At 36.8% G+C, this 14,490-nt stretch overlaps 2 long non-coding RNA genes across 2 annotated transcripts in view; one reads left to right on the top strand and one right to left on the bottom strand.

Annotated features, from left to right (window-relative positions):
- Nucleotides 1-13,622, bottom strand: part of LOC127563009 (uncharacterized) — a 366,036-nt gene extending 352,414 nt beyond the window's left edge. The window contains exon 1 of the long non-coding RNA XR_007953861.1: nt 13,126-13,622. This is a non-coding gene — a long non-coding RNA (uncharacterized LOC127563009). The remainder of the gene's footprint in view (nt 1-13,125) is intronic.
- LOC127563010 (uncharacterized) lies at nt 4,586-13,132 on the top strand. The gene is made up of 3 exons (XR_007953862.1): nt 4,586-7,647; nt 11,495-11,582; nt 12,918-13,132. It is a non-coding gene; the product is annotated as an uncharacterized LOC127563010 (long non-coding RNA).
- Nucleotides 13,623-14,490: the final 868 nt, after the last annotated feature.

Below are 14,490 nucleotides of genomic sequence, written 5' to 3'. Positions count from 1 at the left end.
TGGGACACAGAAAACTTGGCAAAATTTAGGGTGTGTGTGATGGTGGTATTGGTATGCATATGGAAAGGGGATGGTGAAGTCATTTTAGTACCTCATCTCATTAAAAAGAAAGGTTATACTAGGTGCAGGGAGCAGTTTTTAAGATATATTTAGAAAATACTATAGCAAAAGAATTAAAATTTTTGAAAAAAAAATCAAAACAAATATTATGTTTGCACAGAGAAAGCCAGGCAGTTCCTATTTCCCCTCTTTCTCTCTCCCTTTTGTGCTGATATTACTAGGACAGCTCTGTCATGGGCAGATGCTGAGCAGCAGCCTAATCTGTCTAATCTGCTCTTCCTTCCTTAAAAGCCCTTTTCAATGCTAGGGTCTGAATTGTTTATTGGCAGTTATTTTCTTTTTCCTGAAAGAAAAACAGGTCAGAAATGCATAAAATAAAGAAATGTGTATCTTTTTCTAGCAGTAATCTCTATCATTTGCCAGCCATCCAGTCTTCCATCTATCTTTCCATTCATCCATCCATCTATCCATCTATCCATCCATCTCTCTCTTATCTATCCATCCATCCATTTCTCTGTCTCTCTCTCCTTCCCTATTTCTCTCCCTCCTTCTCTTTCTCCCTCTCTCTTCATTATTATCTATTTTTCTATCTATCTATCTATCTATCTATCTATCTATCTATCTATCTATCCATCTATCTGCCTACTTACCTACCTACCTATCAAAGAGATGAAAATGATGTCCCAGCATGAGCTCAGGGAGAACATTTCCCTGACAGAACCCGACCAAACGCTACCTGACAAGAGCATGTACTTCCCCGATTAACAACAGGGGGCTGTCAGATTGCTATTCCTGAAATAAACAGATTTACCCTGACAGATAATCAGCATTTCGCACTGCCTAATACATGTTTATCTTCCACTATTGACATAATTACACTAAAAGTGCACTTAATATAATCTTTCATAGGAAATTAAACAGGTTTTAATGATACACTTATAATGGATTGAGGGGCAGAGTTGAGAGAGAGAAATATCGATATGAGAGGTTTGGGGAGAACACATACATGAAGCGATGACGAACAAATCAATGGAAATCAGCAGGATCGATGCCTGCTTGAGTTTAAAGAATCCATTTGCATAATTTCAAAAGCAAGGGGAAAAGCCAGGAAAGTGATGGAATGCTCTTGTGACATGATACCATGATTACTCGGCTTTCCCCCCTACTTTCTGTCTGCTTGTGGGTATATGTGTGCTAATCTACAAAGAAATTCATCTCCTAAGATTTTTACCAAAAGAAAAAATAAAAGAGTTTTGGGGTGGGCATTTTTGAGGGGATAGATTTTGTATTTTGCTAACCTATAATCGAATATTTCAAAAGGCTCTGTCTGGCCTTTGAACTCCCCAGGTTGAAATAGAGCCTACTCAGAAGGTGTGGGATACTCCTATTGACGTGCATGTTCACCATTCTCCATGGAAATTGAGCAATCACTGTAACTAGTACCTATCACTGAAGTACCTGGGAGGTTTGACAAGCCTGCCATTTCAAGAGCCATACAAATTAGCATGAGCCCATAGGCCTGGGGCCTAAGGATATTACATGGGGCCTGAAAGAAATCAAGCTGAGCAAAAGTAATAATTTTAATGAAAATGGCAAATGCAACCCCTCCCCCCTCCCACCCACCCCTCCCTGAGCAGGTACTCCTATTCCTCTGGGTATAGCACAATGATTATGGGAAGGGCTGGATGCATTCCCATATTTCTTACATAAGCAAGGGGACTTGGAGAGAAGGAGTTGTGGGATTTTTTTTAAGGATCCTTAGAGTCAGTGAATAGCAGACCAAGGTTAGAACTGAGTTTTTATTCTCTACAAGCTGTAAAGCCAAAGTAACCCTTCCCATCCTACTCCACCCCCACCCTCACTCCCATACTTCTAAATTTAAAGCACATTCCTACATGAAGTGTTCAGAGTAAACAGATCTGAATTTGGATCTGCTGATAAAATCTGCCCCTAAATTTCATGTACATAATCTTAAATGTCTGTCATTTTGAAAAGAATGGGTGGGGAACTTTATCTCAGCTTGATTCATTTGGCCCTCAGGGTAATATTACACTATTCACTGAATGTACTGTAGTCTAGAGAATAATCCTAACTTGTCCATAAACTGCTTGTTCCATCCCAATTCAAATAGTTTTAGATATAAAGGATAAACAATACTTAGAGCTGTGAATTTGTGAATGCAAATATTTAGCATTATAAAGAGCATTGATAAAAGGTATTAACCCCCCAAGTTGGCAACATAGGATGCCCTTCTTAAGGATGTCAGTAGAGAAATGTGGAATTTGATGGGTGAGGGGAGAGTGGGAGGGGAGAAGACCCACAAGAGGAGTGAGTTGTCAAAGTTGAGGGAGGAATAATCAGTGTACATCCCCAACACTCCTGCATCCTCTATTAGAATACATGCAATGTTAAGAGATAAAGAAGAAAGTCCATAAACATGTTAGGAAAACCCTTAATAAGTGATTTGGGAATGATGGGTTATGACGTAGATTTACATTATCAGAGGAAATGCCCAAATTGATGAAATTACTAAAACATCTTGGACCCTCTTACTCTAATTCTGTGTGTCCATTTTTGACCTAGTTACTTTGATTTTTAATTTTTCTTGATTTTATTTCTCTGTTTTCTTGTTTATCTTATTCTCTTAGTCTTCAGTCTATTTCCCTTTCCCCCTCTTTCTTCTTCCTCCTTTGAACCTCTTTGCCTTAACTGGCTGGAATAATAAACTGAGATATTTAAAAAATATGCTCAGGTAAATTTAATAAATATGAGTTTGGCCTGTGGCTCTCACAGGCAGACACACTAAAAAGAAAAACTATCTAAATAGTCACAGAGAATGAAGTGATATTTTTTATTATGAATAACAAGCAATCACCATTTATTAAATACCGGCTACATATAAGGAACTGCTTTAGGAGTTCGGATTAGACAAGTGATACAGCAACAAGCTTTGATTAAATGCTTATTAAATTGGGCACCATGCTTAGAGCTGGGTAAATAAAGAAAAGCAAAAACACAGCTCTTTCCTCCAAAGAAACATATGTTCTAATAGAGGTCCAATATACAAATATCTAAGAACATACAAGATAAATCAAGAGGGTATAGAAGTAATCTGAAATGGAAAGTCATAAGTAACAAGGGGACCCAGTAAAAGCTACCTTTATAAAATGGAATTTGAGTTGTGTTGAGAAGGAAATGAGGGAAATTACAAAGCCAAAACCAAAGCATTCTCTTCAGAATTATTATATATATCGTAAGTGAGTGCAAAGTAGTTTGAGGTGAGACCGAACCCTTATCAGGACAAAAGACTGATTTAAGGTTTTCTATATGCTCAACAATTGATAGCATTAAAGCTATATTATTGAATATATGTATCTATCTAACATGCTATAATATGATAATGATATAATATGATTATATGAAGATAAAATAACATAATATGATGTGATAGCATTAAAATGAGAGCCTTAAAGAAGATATATGGTCACTGGCCTAAAAGCTTATATTCTATTGAGAAGATGAGACTCATGAAAACCATGGACACAACCCAAAACCAAAATGAAACAAAAGATCTAAATTTTGTGTTTTATACTAAAAAAGCTGAGTTCAAAAGAGAATTAAAATGGAAACCCTTTTTGGGGGTTTAGGAAGCAAAGTATGGAGGCAGAGTCTTATATAGCCTTTAATTTAAAGACAAGTACTCCACTGGATTAAAGGAAATTTTGAGAGTACAACTTTAAAATTGGCTTTTTGAACTGAGTAAGCTTTTTAACGCTTTTGAACCCTCACTTAATCTTATTTGCCTCAGTTTCCTTTTCTGTAAAGTGAGCTGGAGAAGGGAATGGCAAATTCATATCTTTGTCAAGAAAACCTCAAATGGTGTCATAAAGACTCAGACACAACTGAAAACAACCGAACGAATCCTTTTTGTGAATGTCAGTGGACATATATTTTTACACCCAGCTCTTTCCTAAATCTTTAATTCTTATAGATTTTAGTTTTCATTACACTCAGGAAATAAAAAGCCTCTTTGGAGAGGTGAAAGTATGTGGGAAAGTATGGAAAATTCGGGGTCAGAGTACCTGAATTCAAATCCCAACTTATTGTGTAAAATCTTTTAAGTTGCTCTTCTGTCAAAAGAGGAAGTTGGATTCAGTGATCTCAAAGACTCCTTTAACTTTCAATTGATGACCCTATGGAATCCTCTAGGTAAAAAATTCCCCAGCACAACAGAGCAACAACCAATAAAAAGGGTATGGGGTAAGTCTGGGCACTCCTATCCATTTTTATCAATATCTTGGTGGCAGGAAGAGTCCCAGATATTGCCTGAAGACCAGATTCAAATTCGAACTCTGTCACATTAATTTTAATTAAGCAATTACTTTTACCTCTCCAGACCTCAGTTTCCACATCTATCAAGTGAGGAGGGTGATTTAATGAATAGTTTTCATCTCTGCAATGTGTTTCAGATTCATTATATATCTATCAACCCTTGCTATAAGGTCAGCTCTTTAAGGGCCTTTTTTTAATCTGCTTTGACTTTTTTCCCTAAGTACAATGACTGTCATCTAATAAATGCTTAATAAATGCTTTATGATGATGATCTCATTTAATCTCCATGATAATCTTGTAATACAGGTTTTATCATTATTTTAAAAATGAAGCAACTGAATGTCAGGGAGGTGAAATTATTTCTCTGTGATCATGCAGGTAGTGAGTCTTCAAGGAGAGATTTGAACCATGATCTCCCTGATTCAAGCTTCAGCATGCCATGTTTTCTGGGACTGGGTCAAGGGTACTTATTTAAAAGAAAAAAAAATGGTAACTATTTCAGTACAATCCCTTTCCTTAGTGGTTCTATATATTGTATTGTATTCATTTAAAAAAAATTCTGAGAATATACATAGAGTTTGATAGACTGCCAAAGAACTCCACAAAATAAAAAAGGTTAAGACCTCCTGGAAGAGATGACTTCTAAGATACTTTTGAGTTTCAAATCCATGTCCCAGATGGTTGGGCTTCTGACTTTCTGGACTTGCCACCACAGAATTTGTCTCACTTTGGGTGGATGCAGACTTTTTACCCAGGAACATCCCTTCACCATGTTAATCCCCATGTTCTGTTCATTTCCTTTGGGAATTCCATTTTGCAGACAGGCTCACAGCAGGTATGCTTTGTTACCTTCTGAGCTGTGTTTTTGATCTGACTTTTTAGAAATTAAAGAACCTAATTCAACAGCCTTCTTCTTCTAAAATATACCTTAGGTTTGCCAGTTGATAAATGGTCAAACAGACAATTTTCAGATGAAGAAATTAAAGCCGTCTATAGTTATATGAAAAAATGCTCTAAATCAATTGACAATTGATTAGAGAAATGCAAATTAATCCACTTCTGAGATACCACCCCATATCTCTCAGATTGGCTTAGATGACAGGAAAAGATAATGGTAAATGTTGGAGGAGATGTGGGGAAACTGAGACACTGATGCATTGTTGGTAGAATTGTGAAATGATACAACCATTCTGGAGAGAAATTTGGAACTATGTCCAAAGGGCTATAAAACTGCACAGGCTTTGGCCCAGCAGTGCCATTACTGGGCCTGTATCCCAAAGAAATCTTAAAAGAGGGAAAAGGATCCACATTGCAATAATTTTTGTAGCAGCTCTTTTTGTGACAGCAAAGAATTGGGAAATGAGTAGATGCTGAACAAGTTGTAGTACATGAAGGTTATGGAATATTATTGTTCTATAAAAAATGATGAATAAGCTGATTTTAGAAAGATCTGGAAAGAGTTGTATGAACTGATGCTGATTGAAACAAGCAGAACCAAGAATACATTGTACACAATAACAACAAGAATGTGCGATGATCAACTATGAAAGACTTGTTTCTTCTCAATGGTTCAGTAATCCAAAGCAATCCCAACAGACTTTGAACAGAAAATGCCATCTGCATCCTGAAAAAGATCTAAGGGACTGAATGTAAATCAACACATGCTATGTTTAATTCTTTTTTTTTTTTTTTTTTAATCTCTCCCATGGTTTTTCCAAACCTTTTGCTCTGAATTTTCTCTCCAAACATGATTTATAAAGTAATGTGTATTAAAAATAAATAAATTTACTATGAAAATAAGATAAAATGAAATATGCCTCAGGGCCATATTAGTCTCCTTCTTTCATTGGTGAGTTCCTACTGGGGTCCCCAATTTGGAAGGGAAACTTAAGCTAGTCAAATTTAATCACCTCTTTTGAGGATATTGACTCCTCCTTCAACTGTACCTTATTTGTTCTTCACTATATTTTTCATTGTCCTGAATTCACCACTATGATTTTATTTGGATATTTCTCACCACCCCACCCATTCCCTTTTCATCTCTCTTCTGTATATTACTCTCCCATTTTAGAATATAAGCTACAGAAGGACAGGGACTGTATTTATTTTTGCTTGTATTTGCATGTCTAAGGCTTAGCATATGCGTGGGTTATAATAAGAACTTAAAAAATTGTTGCCCACTTGCCTGATTAAAAACTAGTCCTTCAGGCAGGTTTTCGTCCAGTCCTCATGCCCCTCAAATGTAGAGGATCAACAACAAAGAAATGTATCAGAGACATTTAAAATAAAACAGAACAAAATACTTTACCCTTTTAAGGGGACTCTTGTGTTGGAAGCATACATTTAAATTGACTCACAACCCTGAGTGTATCAGTGGAATAGGCCTTTCTTGGCCTATCCTGGCCAAATGGACATATTAATATGATTTTCAAGATAGATTTCCTGGTTTTTCTGACTCGAAGCAGCTCTGTACTGGAGATGCGGGCTGGTTTTATCCTATTTCAAATAAGATCTGAAAAAAGAAGCTGGTATCACAGAACAATATCAAAATTGTCTTTTTCATTTTCAGCTCTAGAAGTGAGCACAAGTTCTTTGCCATATACCCACGTTGGACTCATTTCTGCTGCTTGATTATGTGTTGATGCTGTTCAGATTTTTGGTTATGTGAGATCTGGGGGGTTCAAGGGTCAAAGGGCTCCCACTTTGAATCAGATACCTACAGTCTCCTTGGCTAACACTTAATCTTCTCATAGTACATTTAAAAAAATCAAAATCACATACACAACACACACAAAATCACGTACAGTTCAAAGTAATACAAATAAACAGATTCAAGGAAAGCAAGAATTGCTTTTCTGGGTGGACTTATTCTTGCTCATTTCTTCCCTAGGAGATAATACCCCGTGACACTCCGTCACATAACTACACTCAGCCTTTCACAGACGAACCATTTAAAGATGCATTTCCACTCCATTTGTTTTCTTTATCTGCCCTTCTAATGCGCTCCTGGATTTTTCAACCAGGCGAAATTTTCATTCAGATACCACCAAATGAAGAACGGTAAAGAAGGCAAATCAGCAGCAGTAACAACAGCAAAACCCAGCAAAAATCCGTCATCCAAGAGGTTTTGAAGGACAAGATAGAAGAATATGCTTTTATTTTTTTTCTGAAAAGAACAGTTGTTGGCAGCAAAATGTTAACTGTTACTAAAACTTCCCTGAAGTTTCGAGGAACTGTGGAAAGATGAAGCCTCAGGTAAATTTCACTCATTACCAAGCACTTTATGCTGGCTGAAGAATTCTAAACATATAAAGGAATGTCAATCTTGGGGGGTGAGGGGATATGAGGGATACTTCAAAGGCTGTCAGGAGGCCAGTCAATTATAGATCCAAGCTTCTTCTTCACCCCTTGAGCTATAAGGTTCCCCTACTGAAATGCTATTTTTCCTCACACACTGAAGGAAAGAAATGTATTTTGAAATTGGCTATTAGCAGATGTTATATATGCTGCTGTAAGAAATAGTCAAATGAGGTGAAAAGCTGATATGGGAGTATGGATGGGTGAGGGAGGAGGGAAGAGGGCTCAGCTAAGAAAATTAGCCGTCTCTGCTGGATAACCATTAACTAGGTACCAATCAATTTATCAATCATTGAGGTCTTAGTTAAGTACCAACTATATGCCTTGAGTATATAGGTACAAGTACAACAAAGGGAAATTGTGTCTGTTCCCTCAAGGAGCTTCTCTCTGTCTGGAGAAACAACATGGGCAATGTGAATATGTGTGTGATATAATACATCCTATCAAATTCTCCTTATAACCAACATAAACATCTCTCTCATCTTTTTTACTTTTTTCTATATTTCTTTGCCATCTCTATTATATTTTATATCTCTATTATTTATATATCATATCTATTATTTCTATTATCTATTTTGATATAGGTAAAAAGATAGACTGGATAAATAGATCTATATATCTATATTATCTAAGGAAATTTATCTATCATAGATCTATGTAAAGATATAGCTCTACTTATAGATATATGATATGTAAATATACGAGTGTATATGTTAGCATTAATATAATGCTTAAAAATTTACAAGGGATTTTCTATATATTATTTCACTGATCTTTATAAAACACTGGGAAGTGGATGCTATTATTATCCCATTTTGTATATTGAGGAAACTGAAGTAAACAGAGGTAAAGTGACTTGCCCAGGATCAAATGGTGGGCTTATATCCTGAGGAAACCAACTTAAGTCTTTTTGACTTCAGGCCTGGAACTCTATCTACTATACCACCTCGCTGTCTCAGATATTAATCGAGGATTGAATTTGTGATTAAATGTGTATTTATACACACACATCTCCCTATCATATACATACCTATATACATTTCTATATGCACACATACATGTATGTATAGGCAACTCGGTAGTGCAGTAGATAGAGTTCTGAGTCTGGAGTTAGGAAGACTCATCTTCATGAGTTCAAACCCAGCCTCAGACACTTATAAATTATGTGACTATAGGCAAGTCACTTAACCCTGTGTGTCTTGGTTTCCTTGTGTCTAAAATGAGCTGGAGAAAGCAATGGCAAAGCACTCCAGTATCTCTGCCAAGAAAACCCCAGATGTGCTCAGGGAGAATCAGACATAACTGAAAAATGCCTGGATAACATAACATGAACATTTGTGTATACATACAGTTATGTATATGTGTGCAACACAGACCTATGTTTATATTTATGTACTATAGTAACTAGGTAGCACAGAAATAGAGAATGGTCTCAAATATTTACTCATTATATGACCAAAGCCAGTTCTGCCTCAGTTTCCTAACTTGTAAAATTGGGAAAATAATAATATCTTCTTCCTAGGGCTGTGGTAAGGATTAAATGAGATAATATTTGTAAAAGTTTCCTGTAGTACCTAGCACATAAGAGGCACTTGATAAATGCTTGTTTCATTTCATTCATACTATGAATGAAAATTACATATATACATATACATACATACATGTTTATATCTATCTCTTTATATATCTAGCTATCTAAATGTGTGCATGCATTGGACTAAATCTGTGTTTTTGTTTATATAGGGAATGCACAGGGTAAACAATTCCTATTATTAGTGTAGATTGGCAAATCCTCCTTAATTTATACCCTTACAAATTTCAAGTTCAAGTTCTGACTGTCACATAATAGTATTGTGAGCACAGGACAATCCCTTAAAATTTCAGTGGTTCAGACAACTAAAACTATATGTGTATATTCATAACCAGTCTTTTGTGAATCAGAGTAACTGATTTAGAATGAAGTACAATACTAATTTTCTTCTTTCAAAAAAAATATATATATATATGTTGCTTTTATGGCACATATACAGGGGACTCACTTGTGAACCCAATTGCAGGACATTTCCCTGAGCTTAGACAGGAGATAGCTACCTATTCCACAGACTGTTCCAGCAGTTAGAGAGAACTTATTAACACCTCTCATAGCAGCCTTTTAAGATGATAATTTATCTTTTTAACAGTACTCTAAAACCTGCAGGAAGGACTCAGGTGGGAATGAAGGCACTGTATTATATACAGCACTGAGTTTTGCCAGTTCTATAGATACCCTGCAAGGTGAACTAAAATATAGTCAAATATAACTTATCCTGAAGAGTTGTTTGAGTGAATTACTAAAGGGATGGCAAGTTTACAGATGAAGTGAAAGGAACCCAAGAGACTAAGGGGCTGAGACCATTTTATTTAGCATTCACAGTAAAAATCTAACTTAAGGCATAGAAACTAGGTCTATGAAACTTTCCTAGGGGTTTTGCAAATCAACCAGAGACTTCTAAAACACTACTTCTGAATAACTCTGTAATAGCTGGCATTTATACGGCACCTTACTGTTAGCATATATAGGAGCTTTACATACATAGGAGCTTCAAGGCAATCCTTCTAATATGAATATTTCACTTATCCCCATTTTATAGATGGGGAAACTGAAGCTAGGAGAACTCCAGTGACTTGACCAGGTTCACTCAGAGAGCCACTGTTTAAGATGGCATTTGAATCAGAGTTTTCCTGTTTCCAAGCTCAAAGCTCTTTACTGCCTCCTGGCTCCATGAGAAATGCTTTCATCTATATCGGATGCTAATGACTTTATTCATTAATTTAAAATGTATTTATTAAGTGCCTACAGTGACACTCATTCAACTGACATACATTTATCAATCTTCTATTAAGTGGGTACGTTCCTGGAGACTGATATACAAAGACAAAAACAAAAGTACTCCCTAACCTTAGAGGCTTATAGCATAGCTAGAGTAAAATATGTCTGTTTATAGGAATATACAAACTGGGTTCAGGGTAATTTTACTGGGGGAAAGGGGAATACAATAAATGAAGAAAGCTTAGGCAAGTCACTTTCTCTCTGGACCTCAGTTTTCTCGTTTGCAAAATGAAGAGATTAGACTATTTGGTCTCTAAGTCCATTCTGTTCTAAATCTCTGATCCCACAAACAGGCAATCTGGTCCAGCAGAAGCGAGGCAGCAGTGGCTATATTAGCAGCATCCATTTCTACTCAGCTGGCCAAGGTCTCCTTTGGCTATATTTACATATTCTGGAAGTTACAAGTTAATTTGCCTTTAGGTGAACTCTCCCTGGTTCTGAATGGACATCTCCCAGTTTCCAAAATCATCAAGTTCAGTTCTGGTCAGAAGCCCTCTTTAATTCCTTTCCTGTAAGTTATTGTTGGTATTATTATTATTACTGCAGATAGATTCCTCTTAACTTCTATCACTATTAGAAATAGGAGAAACTTGCCTATACTATCAGTTCCAACTCCTTTCTTTCCCTGAAAATCTACCTGTCCCTCTGATGGCAGTAAGTCTGTGGTAGGAGACACTGACAGCTGGCTGTAGTGTTCTAATACAGAGATTCCATCAGCCCTTTAAAGCAAGCTTTGATTTATTTGGAGGAAAAAAAGCAACCTAAGTTCTTCATATAGTTTTTTTTTTTTAAATTCTAATTACTGAGTAAGAAGAAAGGTCAAACTGCTCTTATATCACTGGGAATGCTATAAAACATTTTCCTTTTATTTTTCAGGTGTTACCCTAGTGGAGTAGCTGGAAAACCAAGAGGAAAGATCTCTAAAACGCCATAAAGCAGAAGATATTTATCTGTTAAATTCTAGGTACTGTAACCTAACACATGCCAGAGACAGAAAGATTGCCCTCTGCACAGAAATCCTTGTTTAGATGTCTTCTTTATGCTAACAATGACAGGGCTCCCTGGTTTGTGCTGTCCTAAAAAATCAGAATGCGTTTTTCCAATAGCAGACTCTATATCAAGAAGAAAAAGGACGGCACCTTTTTGGCACAGAGATATTTTATGTAGATAATAAATTCCTCCCCTACCCCCCTTAGAACTCCACTAACTACAAGTATCTACCCAGAAGATGAAATGTAAAGATTTATGCCATCAGAAGTATTCAGGGTACTAAAGAATGATTTTTTTTTTCCTTCCCTGTTCTATCCTGTCAACTTTGTTTACTGTTCAGTTTGATTTCTATCCTATACTGGGTCCGAAAAATTATGGGCATGACTATATCAGGAGAACTTCTCAATGAAAAAAAAAAGGGGGGGGGTCAAAACCAGGAAATCATAGAAATGAAGGAGCTCCCTAGATGGTATAGTGAATGAACACTGCTGAATCCCAAGCTTGTGCAGAGGGGGAATGATACAGCCTGGTTTGCACTAACCAGCAAAGGTGCGTTTAAACCTATAGTGGATTTTTTTCTCCAGAATCTGAATGTATTTTTAGAATTCACTTATAAAGCCAGGCTGCCGATGTGCTTCTAAGTCAATCAAAGGAAACACGCATGAAAGAATCTCAGCCCAGGGACTGCCTTCACAAGTCAGAGTGTGCATTGTCAGACCCGGAGGCTCACAGCCACATTTGTTATCACAAGTTAACTAGGTGGCTATTGACCACACACGGACTGCTTTCTCAGTCACATCAGTAACGAGCATCACCCCTACAGATTTGGGAATTTTTTAAACCTACCTGCAAAATTAAACTTTTTTTTTTTTTTTTTAGAATAAGCAATTTCAACATTTTCTTTCAAATAAATAGCAATATTTTGAATTTCACTCTCATACTTGTCCCATCCCTATTATAAGAACCCTTTATTTACACATTAGTATAAATCTACTTGACAGGCCCATTTGCAATGGGGCCTTTCGCTCCCTACCTTTTAGCAACAGAAAGTCAAATGCAGGTTTTTATTTGTTTAAAACATTTCAACAGTTAGCCCTCTTTGCCTAGAAAACAACAGTAGGGAAGGCTCAAGGGTAGCTATCTGACCAGGATTGTATTTTACACTTGAATTTTATAGCGTGACATTCAGGATAATTGAAAAACACAGGAGGAAAAAAAATTTTAAGGGGGTGGAGAAAAGAAAAATAAAATTAAAATGACTGAGAATTGTATTTCTAGATTTGAGCTTCAGCAGTTTCTGTGATTCCAGGGAGGCTGGTTGCAGAGACAAATCACAATAACAGGCGCTTAAACAATTGTACCTATGCATTTGGGTAACAAAAGCACTAGCCACCTGTATTGGCTGCATTTGGACCCAAATGCTAGCAACAGTCTACAGCATTCAAGTGACATTCCAGAATGAGCCGAGCAGGGAAGCATCATCCCCCCCCAGGCTTTAGAAGAATCAGACTTCCTACCTTGCAAAGACAGATGGAAGGTAAGTTCCTTCAAACAAAGTTGTAAGTAAAAGCCAGGCAGCAGTTGCAGTAAATTGGATCCTTTCAGTCCCTGTATACATATAGCAGTTCTGCAATAAGGGGGGGAAGAAAAATATAATGGGAGGAGCAGCTGGGAACCAGTGACCTCCTGTAGCTGAGTCCTCTTTGTGAATCAAGCATGGACAGCCAGGGCTTCTGATTTGCATGGATTAACTCCACTCGGACAGATTCGGAGCCCGATAAATTTAAATTTATCTGGCTCGATGGCCAAAAGATGGGAGAGGGAATGAATGAGAGACAGAGCAAGGGAGGGAGAAAGGGAGAAAAAAAAAGACAAGAGATCGGAAAGCATGGATAAGCTGCTTCATGCAGAGCTGTGTCTCAAAAGAGCTACAGCTCCCTCTTCATGTCATAGTTGTAAGATAAGAACTGTTGTCATTAAGAGCTGGTTAATCACTGGGAAAAAAAAAATATATGTACATATATATGTTAGATATAATACTGATGTGGAAAAGCGGATGCTCGGCTCGATCGAATTTTGGGAACACTTGAGGATTCTCTTTCTCTTTCTTTTTCGTGTGTGTGTGTGTGTGTGTGTGTGTGTGTGTGTATGTGTGTGTGTGTGTGTGTTTTGCAGGATTGTGAGATGCAACGGGCTTTCAATCATTTGTCAGAAATCAAGGGGACACATCCCCATGCAACTCCAAGTGAGTTTGGAGCATTGCAATGCTTAGGAGTGAATGGTGGACCCACATCCACTAAAGGAACACATACAATTTGGCACATGCTTCATAGGTATGAAAATGACAAGAGACTGGCTTTCAAAAGTGCTGACAAGTTGCTTGTCGTAAGTTTAGAAGATGATGATGTGCGAAAGTATTTGAAATGTGATTCATCATAATTATTTAGAATGACCCAAATGTGGCACTACAAAGGCAATTTTTTTCCCCTTTTATAAAGAAGCCTTTAACATTTTAATAGGTTTTCTTTTTCTGTTTATTTAGATTTATCCCAGAGAGAATTAAAAGCCCTCTTTTAAACATTATGAATCTATGCTCTTAAAGAAAGGAAAACACAGTCATAAATATGAAGATCATAAGTTCTGTAAATGTAAGGGACCTTAGGGATAGTTAAATTCAACTGTTTCGTTTTACAGATGATGAAACTGGTGCCCAGAGAGGTTCATCAATATCCTATAGGCCATATATAGGAGAGGGAGGATTCAAATCCGGGCCCTCTGATTCCAAATCCACTATACTTTCCATAAGAACTCATTATTTCTTCTTATTATATGTATTTTTAAAAGTCACTTTTTTCATGCTCCCATGGGTTATACCGTATCAC

The sequence above is a fragment of the Antechinus flavipes genome, chromosome 4 (assembly GCF_016432865.1).
Source record: "Antechinus flavipes isolate AdamAnt ecotype Samford, QLD, Australia chromosome 4, AdamAnt_v2, whole genome shotgun sequence".
NCBI classification, from domain to species: domain Eukaryota; kingdom Metazoa; phylum Chordata; class Mammalia; order Dasyuromorphia; family Dasyuridae; genus Antechinus; species Antechinus flavipes.
This window is presented reverse-complemented; position numbering and strand designations above follow the sequence as displayed.